Raw genomic sequence first — 15,248 nt, 5'->3', positions numbered from 1 at the left:
AAGAAAAGAGGGAGAGGAAGGAAGATTGAACCCTTACCTGAACTCCAGTGGCCTCCTCGACCTTCGATTTCCGACGAACACAAGAAGAGGGTGCTGCGGCTTCCAAGGGAAAAAGAGAAAAATTTGACCTCAACGATCGCTGGTGGAGGATCGAGAGAGAGAGGGGAGGCTTATTTATAGAGGGTCCTAGGATTTTAAGGGTCCTAGAACCCTTCTCCGATCAGGATTCATTGGAGAAGAAGACTCCCTTTGGGAGTCTTCTTCCGTCCCCTTTTTTTTTTTGATTACAGGCTGATTCTAGGCCCAATTAGGCTGGGTTATCACAGATGGTCCGCCCAAGAGGACCAAAATCTTCGAAGGGACGAGCTAAGGAAAGAGAGCTCTTCAAGGGGACGGACGTTCCACTTCCAACAGAGTCAAACCTCCCCTAAGCCACTCTCAGGAGTCCAAGAGACCAGATCAGAGGTAAAGCACCTGAAGAAGAGGTTGAAAAAGAGAGATAAATCATAAGCTTCTCTGGGATAAATTTATAGATCAAGAGATTTTACTCAAATATGCTGAAAGTAGGAGAAAGTGACTGGAGAAAGGAGCTAAGATCATAGCTCAAGCTTGCAAAGTGGTGTTCTTCGCGGGCTTCGAGAAGTGCAAGTCTATTGTCCAAATGCATCTTCCTTCTAACTTCATCAAGTATCTTCAAATTGACTGTCTGGACAAAGATTTACAAGTGTCATCGGATAGCTGGTCAAGATTTATAATGACATCATCAGATGAAGTGGACAAGATCGACACAACCATCCAGACCGAAGGAATCGTCGGCATCAAGGAATACCTTCCCATAGACGACAGCCCCGATAATCTCCTTGAGGAGTGATTCATGCCCTCTTCTTTTACTCTTTGTGATTCGAGGCCCTTGGTCTTATAATAGTCTCCACAGGAACAGATGTATTCCTCTTCTTTTGATGAATAAAAATCATGCTTTCAAGTATGTGAGTAAAAATCTTGAACATATGTTCGACCTCTGGCTGTAACTATAAAACCTAATTAGAGTAACTAGCTCAGGCGAATACTTAGCTTGTGCTGTGCTTCAAGAAAGGCATGAGTCGAGTTGAAGTTAGGGTGAAAATCCGAGCTGGCTCCTACTGGTTTTAGCTGTGATTAGAATTACAAGTTCGATAGAGATTGTCATTCTAATTTCGATCCGAGGCAAGATTTTATATCTATCGTACAGATTTTGACAAGATCAAAATTCGAATTGTATCCACATGAGAGGAATTGGACCACGTCTGCATGTATTTCTTCAAAAATGGCACAAAGTGCGATTCGCCTGTCATTGGCATTAACTACCATATCAGCGACAGCAATCATATCCATTCGCAGTCTCCACGTGTCGCACATATACCAGTCTTCTGTCGATGCATGTCTCTTGCAATTAATATGTCGATGGGAGGCGATTTTTGGACGTCCCGTTAAAGTCTAAGATTATTTAAAATCTCCAAACAGAACTAAATGCGGACCTCGCTAAGTTCTAATTTTCTCCTTTCACTGCGAGTTTTTCTCTTTTTCATCCTTTCGCGGCTTTTCTGCACAAGTGAGAGAGAGATGGCCACCATGGAGCCTGACTTTGTGCCGTTGGGCTTGAGATTTGAGTTGATGGAGTAGGAAATAATCGTATTGCACGAGCAATATCAAATACCTCCCACGTTCCAACTCGAAACCCCAAGACCAAATGATCGTGTCTGCCATCTGCCTTCGGAACGTATGGGCTTTTATGAGGAGTGCTTCCGAGCTAGGCTTAGGCTTCCTCTTCACCCCTTTTTTGTGGCGCTCCTCCATTATTTTAAGATATTGCCATGTACAGTGGTGCCGAATATGTGGCGGCATATCTGTGGCTTCACTGTGTTATGCGTGTTGGCTAAGATTGCACCAAATGTTACATTTTTTCATTTTCTCTTCAGTCTAAAGCAGCATCTATACTCGCACAGATGGTGGTACGTGACTTCACAAAAGAAGAAGGATGGCTTCCGTCTGATATTTTCGGATTTGCCTTCCATCGTGCATGATTGGAAGCTGAGATTTTTCTTCGTCTCGCAAAAACATCAGATGAAGACTGAAATTTTTTTTTTTTGGATGAACCCCGAGAGGCTATGCTAAAGGAGCCTTCGATGAACAAGAGCTTGGAGCAGGAGATGGTAGCTCTGCAGAGCCTTAGGATTCTGAAGTTGAAAGAGCTATTGTCGGCTCAGGCGCTGTTTAACGCCAGTATCAGTCAAGTCGCTCTTCAAGGGACGCGAGTCAGCTGTTTTGGCCTTAAATCTTCTAACCCTGTTCGTCTTACAATTTGATCACCATGATTACAGAGCTAGATGTTGGGAAGAGCTTAAGCCCGCCAAAGGAAAAGAGGAAAACTCAGCAAAAGAGAAGTGCCAAGCCCGTCATCGAGTGGAGCCTCCAGGCTAGAGTTGGGGATCTGCACAACCGACTTTGAAGGCCAGCGAATCTAAGTCTTCTCATCCGGAAGGCCATAAGGTTATGCGGGTGAGAAGTGGCTCGCCTACCACCTTAGCTACTGCAGGCGACTAGATGAGCCGTGTAGACCAAGATTTGGAGGAGGTGATTCTGAGCCTACCTGCTCATCCCAGCTCACCGATCCGACTAACTTCATCCGTTGTCAAATCCTCCTCAGATGAGGCACCAGTCGAGGTTACCGACGCATTTGGAACTACACCAGTCGGACTGAAGCTGGAGGCCTCAGTGTTGAGGGATCTCATGCTGGTGAGCGAGTTACTCTCCGAATTGCTCCTCTCTCTGACGCGAACGAGCTGTTGAGCATTCCTCAGAGGGAGACGAGGAAAGGAGCAGTGGATTGCCTCATCCGGATATGTTAGGACTTTTTTATTTAGCATTTACTGTATACTCATTTATTACTTATGAGTTTTTCTTCACTTGCCAGCTTATCCATTACTTGAATGGGTACATTGAAAGCTCCCATGAATTGGCCAAAGAGGCGAAGAAGTCTGAACTCGAAGCTGAGATGCTCAAAAGAGCGAAAAAGATGGCCGAAAGAGAAGTCGGAGAAGTCTCCATGAAAGCCGACGCCGTCGAGAGGAGCCAAAGATGCCGAGGCCGTGTTAAGGAAAGCTGTTAAGGAGAATTCTCAATTACTGGACAAGGCAGCGGAGTTCGAAGCTCAAGTGAAGAGAAACGTAGCTGCTTACAAGGAGAACTCTTGCCTATAAAAAAAAATAAAAGAACTGAAGGTCCGACTGGGGGCAGAAGAGAAACGGACAGTCGAGACCACTTCTAAGGATGTGGAGGACTTTCGGGCCTCAGAAGAATACGAGGAAAAAAGAGCTGGGTATTCTATCGATGCCTATGATGCCGGAAGGTAGTCTATCTGAATCCGAGTTGCTGTCAAATATTCGGATCTGGATTTGAATTTTTTAGATGAAATCTGAGATCCTACTGTAACGGATGTCTCAGCGACCGACACCTCAGCTCCAGGCATCGCACTGTAATTTTTGTATTTCTCTTTTTTCATATTTTAGGATCATTGTAAGAGAATTTCGAAAGCAATAAAATGAGTAGAGTCTTTTGTCATACTTCTGCTTTGTGAACTTACTCGTACCAATCTGAGGTAATTTAAGTGGATGATAATCTCGTTCTGCTTCCTTAAATACAGACGATTATGGAGAATAGCGGTCGATGACTCACCCAATAAGGCCATGCCTAGGAGATGACACGGGGTCTATGAAGATGCACCACATGGGTATATTTTGTTTTGAGAAGTATCGCAGGAATTTATTCTCACTTTGAAGAAGGCGCATCATTAACTGCTTGGTCATTAACTCTTGGGAAGCGTCGATTGACGATTGATCTAGCTGCTAGCACTTATAAATAGGGAGCCAGAGAGCAAAGGGATCTCCACTCCTCCTGTGGCAAGAAGTCTCCTGTTCCGCCTGCTACCATGTCATCACCTTCGAATCTACCACCCTTGGAGTTAATTAAAAGATGGGTGAGAGAGCGAAATGCCATTGCCAGAGATGCCTGCCAGAGGTACTTAGCCTGTAAAAGGGAGAGAGCTAGGCGGGCCAGCACATCTGCTTCTTATAGGGCTCCCCCTCCTTCGCCTCCTGCAACCAGACTCCCCTCCCAGCTTGAACACATCCCACCTATAGTTCGGGAGTGCTGCATTGCGGAGTTTCGAGATTTTGCGATGTTTCGGAGGGAGGTGCTCGACATTGCTGTCGCTGCCTTAATCCAGAGCTTTGATAATCATCTACTGAGGATAATGTCGTATCTAGAACTTCATGGCATACAGACTGACGGTACCAACGAAGAGGTAGCAACCTCGATGGATGAAAACTGAATCAGCTTATTCGAATGTTAAGAAGATGATGTACAAAGATCGAACCAGCTCACCTGACCGATCCGATGTTCCATCGATTGCAGTGGGACGTCTCTCCTCATCTCCTCTTCTTCCTCTTCATCTTCCGCTGTCCTCCTCTTCTTCTACTATCTTCCTATTCTTCCTCTTACCTTCCTCATTTTCTTCTCTTGTTCGCAAGATGGTACCTGGAGCAACCATCTTCCAAAGTGTTTGAAACACCCGCTCTTTTTATAAAGAGCTTGGAGCACTGGTTTTTTCTTTGTAAAGATTTTAATGAATAAGAAAGAATGTTTTGTTCTGAAAGTCATTGCTTCGTTTCCAACTTTAAATTTATATCTGTGAACTATGAATTTTGCTTGGCTCATAGAGAACAACACAAATAAGCGCTTAGATCAGTGTGAAAAAATGCTCAGTACTCAACTCAGTATGAATAAGATTCTAGGTTGCTCAACTTTAGCATATACTTAGAACAACTTCGATTGAAGTGAACATGTGTAGAGCAGTTTAGAACAACTTGAATGTAATTTGAATGTAATCCGACTGTTCATGAATCTAAGGTATTGTAATAATTATCTCAACACTACCTTCCTACTCTTGAGTTTAAGAGGGTACCTCAGGCGGAAGGTGTACTTGTTGAGGTAATGCCTCTAGCCGTATATTGTCCGTCTTTTAATTCGTCTTCTGAAGAGGTTGTATGTGCCGACGATGAGCTTGTGCCTATAGCATCTAAGGCTCTTCAGCGACGTTCCGAGGGTCTAATTAGTTATCCCTCATGAGTAGCGTTGTGTACCTACGACGATCTTGTGCTTACGACATCTAGCACTTCTCATCTTCATACAAAAGACAGGTGTGCCAGCGACGAACTTGTGCTTACGACATCTTGAACTCTCGATGGTATTCTGAGAATCTGATTAGTTATCCCTCTGAAGGTTTTTTAAGAATCTCCCTCCGCTTCTTGTGCGACTCAAGCTCTACAGGGATCTAGTAAGTTAGCCTCACCTCAAAATCGTCGAGGTCTTCTCAAGGGTCTGATTAGTTAGCCCTCACGAGGGGCATTGTGTGCCTATGACAATCTTGTGCTTACAGCATCTAGCATTTCGAGTCTTTGCATGAGAGACAGTGTGTGCTAGCGGTGAGCTTATGCCTACAGCATCTTGCACTCTCGGTGGCATTCTGAGGATTTGATTAGTTAGCCCTCACGAGTGGCGTTGTGTGCCTGTAGCGATCTTGTGCATATGGCATCTAGCACTTTTCGTCTTCGCGTGAGAGGTAGTGTATGCCAGCGGCGAGCATGTGCCTACGGCATCTTGCACTCTCAGTGGTATTCTGAGGGTCTGATTAGTTATCCCTCTAGAGGTTCCTAAAGGATCTCCTTCTACTTCTCGTGTAACTCGAGCTCTGCAGGAATCTAGTAAGTTAGCCCCGTCTTGAAGTCGTCAAGGTCTTCTCGAGAGTCTGGTAAGTTAGCCCTCACAAGTGACATTGTGTGCCTACAGCGATCTTGTACCTTCGACATCTAACACTTCTCATCTTCACGTGAAACGCAGTGTGTGCCAGCAGCGAGCTTGTGCCTACGACATCTCGCACTCTCGATGGTATTCTAAGGGTCTAATTAGTTATCTCTCCGAAGGTTTCCTAAGGGTCTCCCTTTATTTCTCGTGCGAATCGAGCTTTACTGAGGTCTAGTAAGTTAGCCCTGTCTCAGAGTCATCGAGATCTTCTTGAGGGTCAAGTAAGTTAGCCCTCACGTTAGTTGACCGTAGTTATAATTCAGGATCTTGAGTAGAAGGAGAAAGCAACTCTTGGAGAACTCGGGTGCCAATTACAAATTAATGGCCCATAAATTTTATTTTCATAAAAAATAATTACATCATTGGTGATATATGTGGAGATTTACTGAGCTCCATGGCCTTGATATTGGAGTCCTATCGAGCTACTTTAGCCTATAAGCTTGTAGGCGTGCCACTTCATCCACTTGGTTGGGCAATAGCCTTCCTTCTAGTACCTGCTCGGTAGGCTGTGAGATTTTGGCTCGCCGCAACATCAGGTCACCAGATCAAAGTTGATCATCAGGCGATAAGACCCGTATTTTCCTGCAAAAGATTAATTAGTCGGCATTTGATTACCTCATCTAGATGTGAGCCAATTTTCACCATCCAACTCAGATTCCAGATGACCCCCCAATAATTATATGGATTTCTCCTCAGATGGGTCGCTCTTTTTCCGCCATTTACCCTCCGTCCTGTTGTCGTTCCTATCATGCTGGTGCTTGCTGCAGCTAAGGTTGAGGGATATACTGCTGAAGTAGAGGGGACGGCTGTTGAACTCTTGGAGCTCGACGTTGAGGGACCGCTCTTCAGACAAAATGATTCAGCTGCCCCTGCCTAACAAGCCTCTCGATCTCATCGCGAAGCTGGTGGCAGTCTTCAGTATTGTGACTATGGTCACGATGGTAAGAGCAGTATCTATTTGGATCCTGACGGTGTTTCGACTTCGTTCTCATTAGCCGAGGCTCAGTAACTCAAGCCCCATTTGTAACAACACTTCTCTCTGAGGAACATTCAAGGGCGTATAGCTATCGTACAACCGAGGAGGTGATGGTTGCTAAATCTTTCTCGAGAGACTGCAGAATCGACGATTTCGACCCCCATTATTCCACCTCGGGGGTGGAGACCGAAAGCGCTAGCGTCTTCTCCTCTTGCCTTAGATGGCGCTCCATGCTGGATCCCACCACAGCTAAATTGGCAGGAATATTATCGATAAAGACTTCTTCTATACATGAATACTTCTCTGTACGTACAAGCATATCCAGGAGATCTTGAGGATAAATCTTAACTAACGATTTTTTTCAAGTCGTTCTTCAAGAGATCGCTCATCATTGTGGCCATTGCGGTCGACTGGTCCAAATTTTGGACCTCCAAGGTTGCTACGTTGAATTTGTTCATAAAAGAGCAGATTGACTCGTCCTTCTTTTGCTTGATAGTATGGAGATAGTCGGACTGCTTCTACTGTCATCGATTGCTGATAAAATAACTGATGAAAGATCGGCACAAGTCTTTAAAGGAATGGATAGACGTCGGCCTCAAACTCGAGTACCACTACCGAGCGACCCCTTTAAGAGTTGGAGGGAACACTCGATAAAGGATTACATCTGACGCTCCTTGAAGGAATATGGCTGCCTTGAAGGTCTTCACATGATCGACAGAGTCGGTGGTCCCATCGTAGACCTCCAACTGAGGTAGTTTGAAGTGCAGGGGGAGTGGTTCCTACACAATCCTCAGGATGAAGGGCGGCTGGCTATTATAATCTTCGTAGGGTAGCGTCAAGAAGCCATTATTGTTAAGGGCCTTTTCAACTTTCTGGCCAAACTGCTCACCGAGTTCTTGGAACTGTCTTTCAAAGTCAACTTCATGGATAGTACCCGCCTCAGAGTGCAGAGGAGATCGACGTTCGAGGGTCAAGTCATGGTCCGACTGTGGGCTTGGAGAACACCGCATGACCAGCTGCTGGGCCCTAAGGCGACTTTGATAAGTTAATCTCCTCTCCGAACTTTGTGGAGGTGCCTGTGGCTCTGGTTGAGGTAGTGGCTGTGGAGCAGCAGACAAAACAGGATTCTGTAAGAGTGTCGCTGTGGAAGGCACAGGCGACACCATCAAGGGAGCTCCATGATGCACCATCGTGGGGGTTCAGAGACAGCCTGAGGAGGCTATGGCACCGTTTGAAAGAGCCCGAGAAAGATCTGGACCGTTTGGACCATGGTTGTCAGATGTTGAACTTGTTAAAAGAGCTGACTAAATTGATCGACCGTGACTGGCATTGGTAAAGCCGGTTGAATCGATGGAGGAACGACCGATTGAACTGACAGAGAGATTTTTGACGCCAGCGGCTGAACTAGATTGTCAGCCTGGCTGGCTGCTTATTGAGAAGCGACGATATTAGAAAGTCGAAAAGATGTCCGTTTTTGAGCCATGAATATGAAGATTCAGGCCCCTTCCTTTATTTGTTACTGCTTAAATCGATCAAAGTCAGAAGACGAACACATGGAAACCTCGCATGATGTTACTGGTGCTGGAGTCACCTGCAAAACAAATCCCAAACTGAAGGTTGTGGCTCCGACAAGGATCCTTAGACGCTCCAGTCAAAAAAACAAAGAACAAAGAAGCAGCAATAGATTCTCTGAGAGGGATTCGATTGAACTTACCTGGATCCTTGGGGCTCTGGTTGTTTATATAAAAGAATATCGAACAGCTGAGTTGTTAACTGTGAGATTGCACGATCCCGAAATTGTCAGACCATTGTGTTGTGATCCAGGTGGTGTGCCCAAGGCCCAGGGGACCAAGGCTAAGGCCAAGGTCCATCATTCATGAGGGCTTCATGGAGGCTCTAGGGCTAGTTGGGCTCTAGGTTGAAAGGCTGTGGACCTTTCGGGTTCTTGAGGTCTAGGTTATGTGGGCCTCAAGGGACCAACTCTTTATGGGCCAGGTCTGGACCCAGGATAGGTGAGATTAGATCGAATCATGGGTATACATGGGCTTGGGTTAACCTAATCTCCCATAGAGTTGGTCAAGGGAGTTTTGGGTTTGGGTCACTTGACCCTGTGTTTATATATACATGCACTATATAGGTTTGATTAAGCCAAGGAATACGAAAACCCTTTCTCCCAAGTCTCTCTCTCTCTTCTCCCTCTCTCTTCAGCTATTCTCCATGCCCCAGGAGCAAGAAACCCTAGGGTTTTTTGCCGTCAGGTCCATAGAAGGCAGGAAAAGTAGGGGAGGCGCTAGGGTTTTGAGCCCATCCCCCTTTGTGCCGCCAACCATATTGCCTCTCCCTCTCTTGCAGCCGTCCAAACATCAGGTCCAGGACTTGGAATCTCTTGCTATGAGGTTGGTACAAGTTCCTCTCAGATCTGGAGTTGATCTGAGGTCGTTTGAGACGCGGGTGAGATCTCCATCAATAGATCTGCAAGAAAGGCTGCAGTAGGACAGATCTGCAAGGTCTGGTTCTATCTACCTTCTTCCCTATCTAGAATGCCCCGATTCGAGATTTACAAATTGGAAGACCTCGGTCCAGGCCTGATTTGGTTGGATACTAGATCTTGAATTTTTTAGATGTGATCTTAGAGGCGTTCTTCATCTGGAACGAAAGGCTGACGAAGAAGACAGCAACCAGGCTGATTTCGTCAAGAACCTTCGATCGAGTCTAGAAGTCTCCAGATTTGTTCGTTGCTGGTTCCGCTGCATCCAAGGTCCGTGGGAGGAGCCGGGATCGTGCTCCAACAGTTGGTATCAGAGTCACGGTGGTGAGGAAGCGGTTCCAAGCACGAGAAGTTGAAGATCCCAAGTGCTGAAAATTTTCAGCAAAGTACCATCAAGGTATATTCTACACTTCTTGATTTTATATTGCTTGTTTGGCTTGGATCCAGTCATGGGCAGCAATATGAAGGTCGATTTCGAAAAGTTTGATGGCAAGAAAAATTTTTTCATGTGAAAAATTCGAGTGGAGGATCTTCTGGTGCAAGCAGATCTGGATCAGGCTTTGGATGAGAAGCCTGAGGTAATGACAGATAGACAGTGGGCATCGTTGGAGAAGAAAGCATGCTCGGTGATCAGAGGATGTTTGGCAGATGCGGCGTTGTATTCAGTACTAGAAGAAAAGACCCCGAAGGGCCTTTGGTCGAAATTGCACACCATATATATGGGGAAGAATATGTGCAACAAGCTAATGCTGAAGAAGAAGTTGTACAGTCTTCAGATGCATGAGGGATCTGATGTGATTGGCCACATTCAGAGGTTCGACCAGTTGTGCACGGAGTTGATGAATATCGGGGTGAAGCTGGATGAGGAGGACAAGTCCCTGTTGCTTTTGTGTTCGCTGCCAGGATCATATGACTCTTTGGTGACTACACTGCTCTACGGCAAGGAGACTCTGGAATATGAGGACATGATCTCGATGCTGAGGTCTAATGAGCAAAGGAAAAAGTTGATCAGAGATCGGGCTCCCCAGGAGGGTTTGGCAGTAGGGAAGAGGACAGGTAGAGGCAGAAGCAGAAGCAAATCCAGGGGGCGGTCCAAGTCCAGGAAGGAAAAGAAAGAGATGAAATGCTTCAAGTGCAACGAGTTCGGACACTTCAAGCGAGAATGTCCACTATGGAAGAGCAAGAAGGGAGAAAGAAGTGGCTCAGAATCAGTGAGTGCAATTGCTGGACAGCAAGTAGAGGATGATCTACTTGTGGTATCAGATGGTCACAGGCATTACACAGAGGAGTGGACACTAGACTCTGCGTGCTCACATCACTACACACCACACAGGTCTTGGTTTGCGACATACACCAAGACAGATGAGGGATCAGTGACTCTAGGCGACAATCATCCTTGCAAGGTGGCTGAGATAGAGACAGTCAGGGTGAGGATGTTTGATGGAATTGTGAGGACATTGACAAATGTAAAGCACGTCCCGGAACTGGAAAAGAATCTGGTGTCACTAGGCTACTTGGAGCGCAGTGGATACAGCTTCAGCAGTAGGGCTAGAAGCGGAGTATTAAACATCTCCAATGGAGCTATGGGGGTGATGAGAGGCAGGAGGTTGGACAATAATCTCTATCGCATGGAGAGATCTGTGGTGACCGGAGAGTCTGATGCAGCAGTTGCAGCACAGGACCAGCAGGGGGCTTACAGGATGTGGCACTACTGCCTAGGCCACATGGGTGACAAGGGGCTAAGGGAGTTGAGCAGGAGAGGACTCATCTCTGAGCTGGAGGATGGTGCTACAGGGGAGATCTGTGAGCCTTGCCAAATGAAAAAGCAGAGGAGAGTTCAGTTCAACATCAGTACAATCCGCAGTGCAGCCCCTCTGGAGTTAGTACACATGGATGTGTGGGGACCAGCCCCAATTTCAGCTAGGAATGGGGCCAGATACTTCATGACTCTGATTGATGATTTCTCAAGAAAACTCTAGATTTACTTCATGAGAGAGAAGTCTGAGGTCTTCACCAAGTTCAAAATCTGGAGCGCTGAGGTGGAGGAGCAGGGGAGGAGCGTGAAGTGTCTGAGATCAGACAATGACAGAGAGTACACCAGCAGAGAGTTTCAGGACTACTGTGAGGAGTGTGGGATCAGGAGACACTTCTCAGTTAAGGGGACTCCACAGCAGAATGGGGTGGCCGAGAGGATGAACAGAACACTTCTGGAAAAGGCACGATGCATGAGGCTGCAGGCAGGGCTTCCAAAGGCATTCTGGGTTGACACAGTTGACGCAGCAGATTACTTGATCAATCGATCACCTCACATCAGGTTGGATGGTAGGCTTCCAGAGGAGGTGTGGTCTGGGAGGACAGTTGGGCTGGGCCATCTACGGGTATTTGGATGCACGACCTATGTGCACATTGGAGCTGGTGAGCGGAGCAAGCTAGACGCCAGATCATGCAAGACGGTGTTTCTAGGCTATCCACGAGGAGTTAAGGGATACAGGCTGTGGGATCCCTTGAAAAAGAAGGTCGTCATTAGTCGGGATGTGACTTTTGATGAGGAGTCAGTCCTACGGAGGCGAGCAAGTATGGAGGAGCAGCAGGAGCAGGTCCAGCAGGGCGCTGCTGGACAGCTTACCTCTTTGATTTTGCCTCTTGCAGGTACTACGGGAGGACATGACATTCAGGTGGAGAACCTACCTAAGGTGTCTCCATAAGTGGAGAGAACTCGGACGGATGATCGAGGCGGAGAGATCCAGCAGGAGCGAGCTGGATCGAGGACTGATATCGATGTTGCCCTACACAAGCCCAAGAGGACCATCAGACAACCGGACCGATATGACTTCGAGGAGACGCTGTCATATACCCTGATGACAGCGAATGAAGACCCATATACGTATCAGGAGGCTATTGAGAGCTAGGACAGAGAGCGGTGGGTCCAGACGATGTCCGAGGAGATGCAGTCTCTCCACCAGAACCAGACGTGGAGATTGGTGCAGTTGCCACAGGGGAAGAGGCCCATTGGCTGCAAATGGATCTACAGTCGCAAGGAAGGGCCTTCAGAGCAAGGAGGTATCAGATTCAAGGCGAGATTAGTGGCCAAGGGATACTCCCATAAGGAAGGCATCGACTTCAGCAAAGTCTTCTCTCCCGTCGTCAGACATATTTCCATCAGAGTGTTGCTGAGCATTGTAGCAGCTCAAGATTTAGAGCTAGAGCAGATGGATGTCAAGACGACGTTCCTCCATGGGCATTTGAAGGAGAGGATTTACATGGAGCAGCCACCCGATTTCAGGGATCCAGGATCAGAGGGAAAGGTTTGTTTGTTGCAGAAGTTGCTGTACGGGCTGAAACAGTCGCCGACACAATGGTACAAGCGGTTCGACTCCTATGTGCGCAGCATTAGACTTTCCAGGTGCGAGTTTGATCCCTGTGTTTATGTTCAGTCTCTTGAGGATGGTTCTAGGGTGTTCCTACTCTTGTATGTGGATGACATGTTTATAGCATGCAAGAGTAGGAAGATTGTGCAGGATCTGAAGGCATCCTTATCTCGGGAGTTTGAGATGAAGGATTTGGGCCCTACAAGGAAGATCCTAGGCATGGAGATTTTCAGAGACCGAGCCCGGAGGGTGCTGCATCTATCTCAGGGGGGCTACATACAGAAGGTCTTAGAGAGGTTCAGGATGAAGAGAGCAAAGCCGGCGGAGCTGCCACTTGCCGATCACTTCAGACTCTTAAAGACCATGGCGCCACAGACTGAGGTTGAGGCTCAGGAGATGGAGACGGTTCCTTATGCTTCAGGAGTTGGGAGCTTGATGTATGCGATGGTCTGTTGTAGGCCAGACATCGCTCATGCAGTGAGTCAGGTTAGCAGGTTCATGGCGCAGCCTGGTAGGGAGCGCTGGAGAGCTCTGAAGTGGATATTCAGAAACCTGACGGGTTCAGTTGGAGTTGGCATCTGCTACGAACAGCGAGGAGGTGCAGTGGGATACTCTGACATGTCCAGGGAGGCTCAAAGGTTGATTGGCGGTTATGTAGATGCAGACTTCGGTGGAGATGTGGATACCCGGAGGTCTACGACAGGCTTCATCTTTAGCCTGTATGGAGGTCCTATTTCTTGGAGATCGAGTCTGCAGCCTATCACGGCCCTATCCACTACAGAGGCGGAGTACATCAGGCTGACAGAAGCAGTTAAAGAGGCAATTTGACTGAAGGGTTTGTTGACGGAGATGGGCCTTACTCAGGAGGCCATTAGAGTGCACTGTGACAGTCAGAGTACACTTCTATTAGCACAGAACTCAGTCTATCATGCAAGGACAAAGCACATCGACATTAGGTATCATCGGATCAGGGAGCTTGTGGAGAATGGCGAGGTGGAGCTGGTAAAGGTACACACCAAGGAGAACCCAGCTGATGTACTTACGAAGGTACTTCCACGGGACAGCTTTCAGAGATGTGTTGAGCTGATTCGGCTGATGGACAGAGTGGAGCTGGTTGAGGCCTTGGGACACCAAGGTGGAGATTGTTGTGATCCAGGTGGTGTGCCCAAGGCCCAGGAGACCAAGGCTAAGGCTGGTCCATCATTCATGAGAGCTTCATGGAGGCTCTAGGGCTAGTTGGGCTCTAGGTTGAAAGGCTGTGGGCCTTTCGGGTTTTTGAGGTCTAGGTTATGTGGGCCTCAAGGGACCAACTCTTTATGGGCCAGGTCTGGGCCCAGGATAGGTGAGATTAGGTCGAGTCATGGGTGTACATGGACTTGGGTTAACCTAATCTCCCATAGAGTTGGTCAAGGGAGTTTTGGATTTGGGTCACTTGACCCTGTGTTTATATATACATGCACTATATAGGTTTGATTAAGCCAAGAAATACGAAAATCCTTTCTCCCAAGTCTCTCTCTCTTCTCCCTGTCTCTTCAGCTATTCTCCATGCCCCAGGAGCAAGAAACCCTAGGATTTCTTGCCGCCAGGTCCATAGAAGGCAGGAAAAGCAGGGGAGGCACTAGGGTTTTGAGCCCCTCCCCCTTTGTGCCGCCAACCATATTGCCTCTCCCTCTCTTACAGCCGCCCAAACATCAGGTCCAAGACTTGGAATCTCTTGCTACGAGGTTGGTACAAGTTTCTCTCAGATCTAGAGTTAATCTGAGGTCGTTTGAGGTGCGGGTGAGATCTCCATCAACAGATCTACAGGAAAGGCTGCAACAGGACAGATCTGCAAGGTTTGGTTCTATCTACCTTCTTCCCTATCTAGAACGTCCCGATTCGAGATCTACGAATTGGAAGACCTCGGTTCAGGCCTGATCTGATTGGGTACCAGATCTTGAATTTTTTAGAGGTGATCTTAGAAGTGTTTTTTATTTGGAACGAAAGGCTGACAAAGAAGACAGCAACCAGACTGATTTCGTCAAGGGCCTTCGATCGAGTCTAGAAGTCTCCAGATTTGTTCGTTGCTGGTTCCGCTGCACCCAAGATCCGTGGGAGGAGTCGGGATCGTGCTCCAACACATTGGGCATACCAAACTGGACGAGATAATTTAGCCCTTAAATGCTCTCATGAGATCAGAAGAGATGGTTACGCCAAATCTTATCTTATTCGGGATAGACAGCTGTCGCGCACGTCGAAAAGATAAATCGACTGAACAGCTCATATACAGATCAGACCTCAGAAACACCTCAATTCAGTATAGAGATAAACTCTTCAGCTCATACGACAGTCAGCGATCGTATTGATGATCTGAGAGCTTAACATGTATTATGATATAACGCTGATTCGAGATACTCACGGTAATCACCGTAATAAGCGCCATTAGGTTTAAGAGATCCAAAATTGAGATGAACCTAAAATATATATGGTATCTTAAGCTAGATCATATAGAACAAGAAATGATTTACAGACTGAAAAA

Source organism: Elaeis guineensis, chromosome 3, assembly GCF_000442705.2.
Source record: "Elaeis guineensis isolate ETL-2024a chromosome 3, EG11, whole genome shotgun sequence".
Lineage (NCBI taxonomy): Eukaryota > Viridiplantae > Streptophyta > Magnoliopsida > Arecales > Arecaceae > Elaeis > Elaeis guineensis.
The sequence above is the reverse complement of the archived record's forward strand: the minus strand, read 5'-3'. Positions refer to the sequence as shown.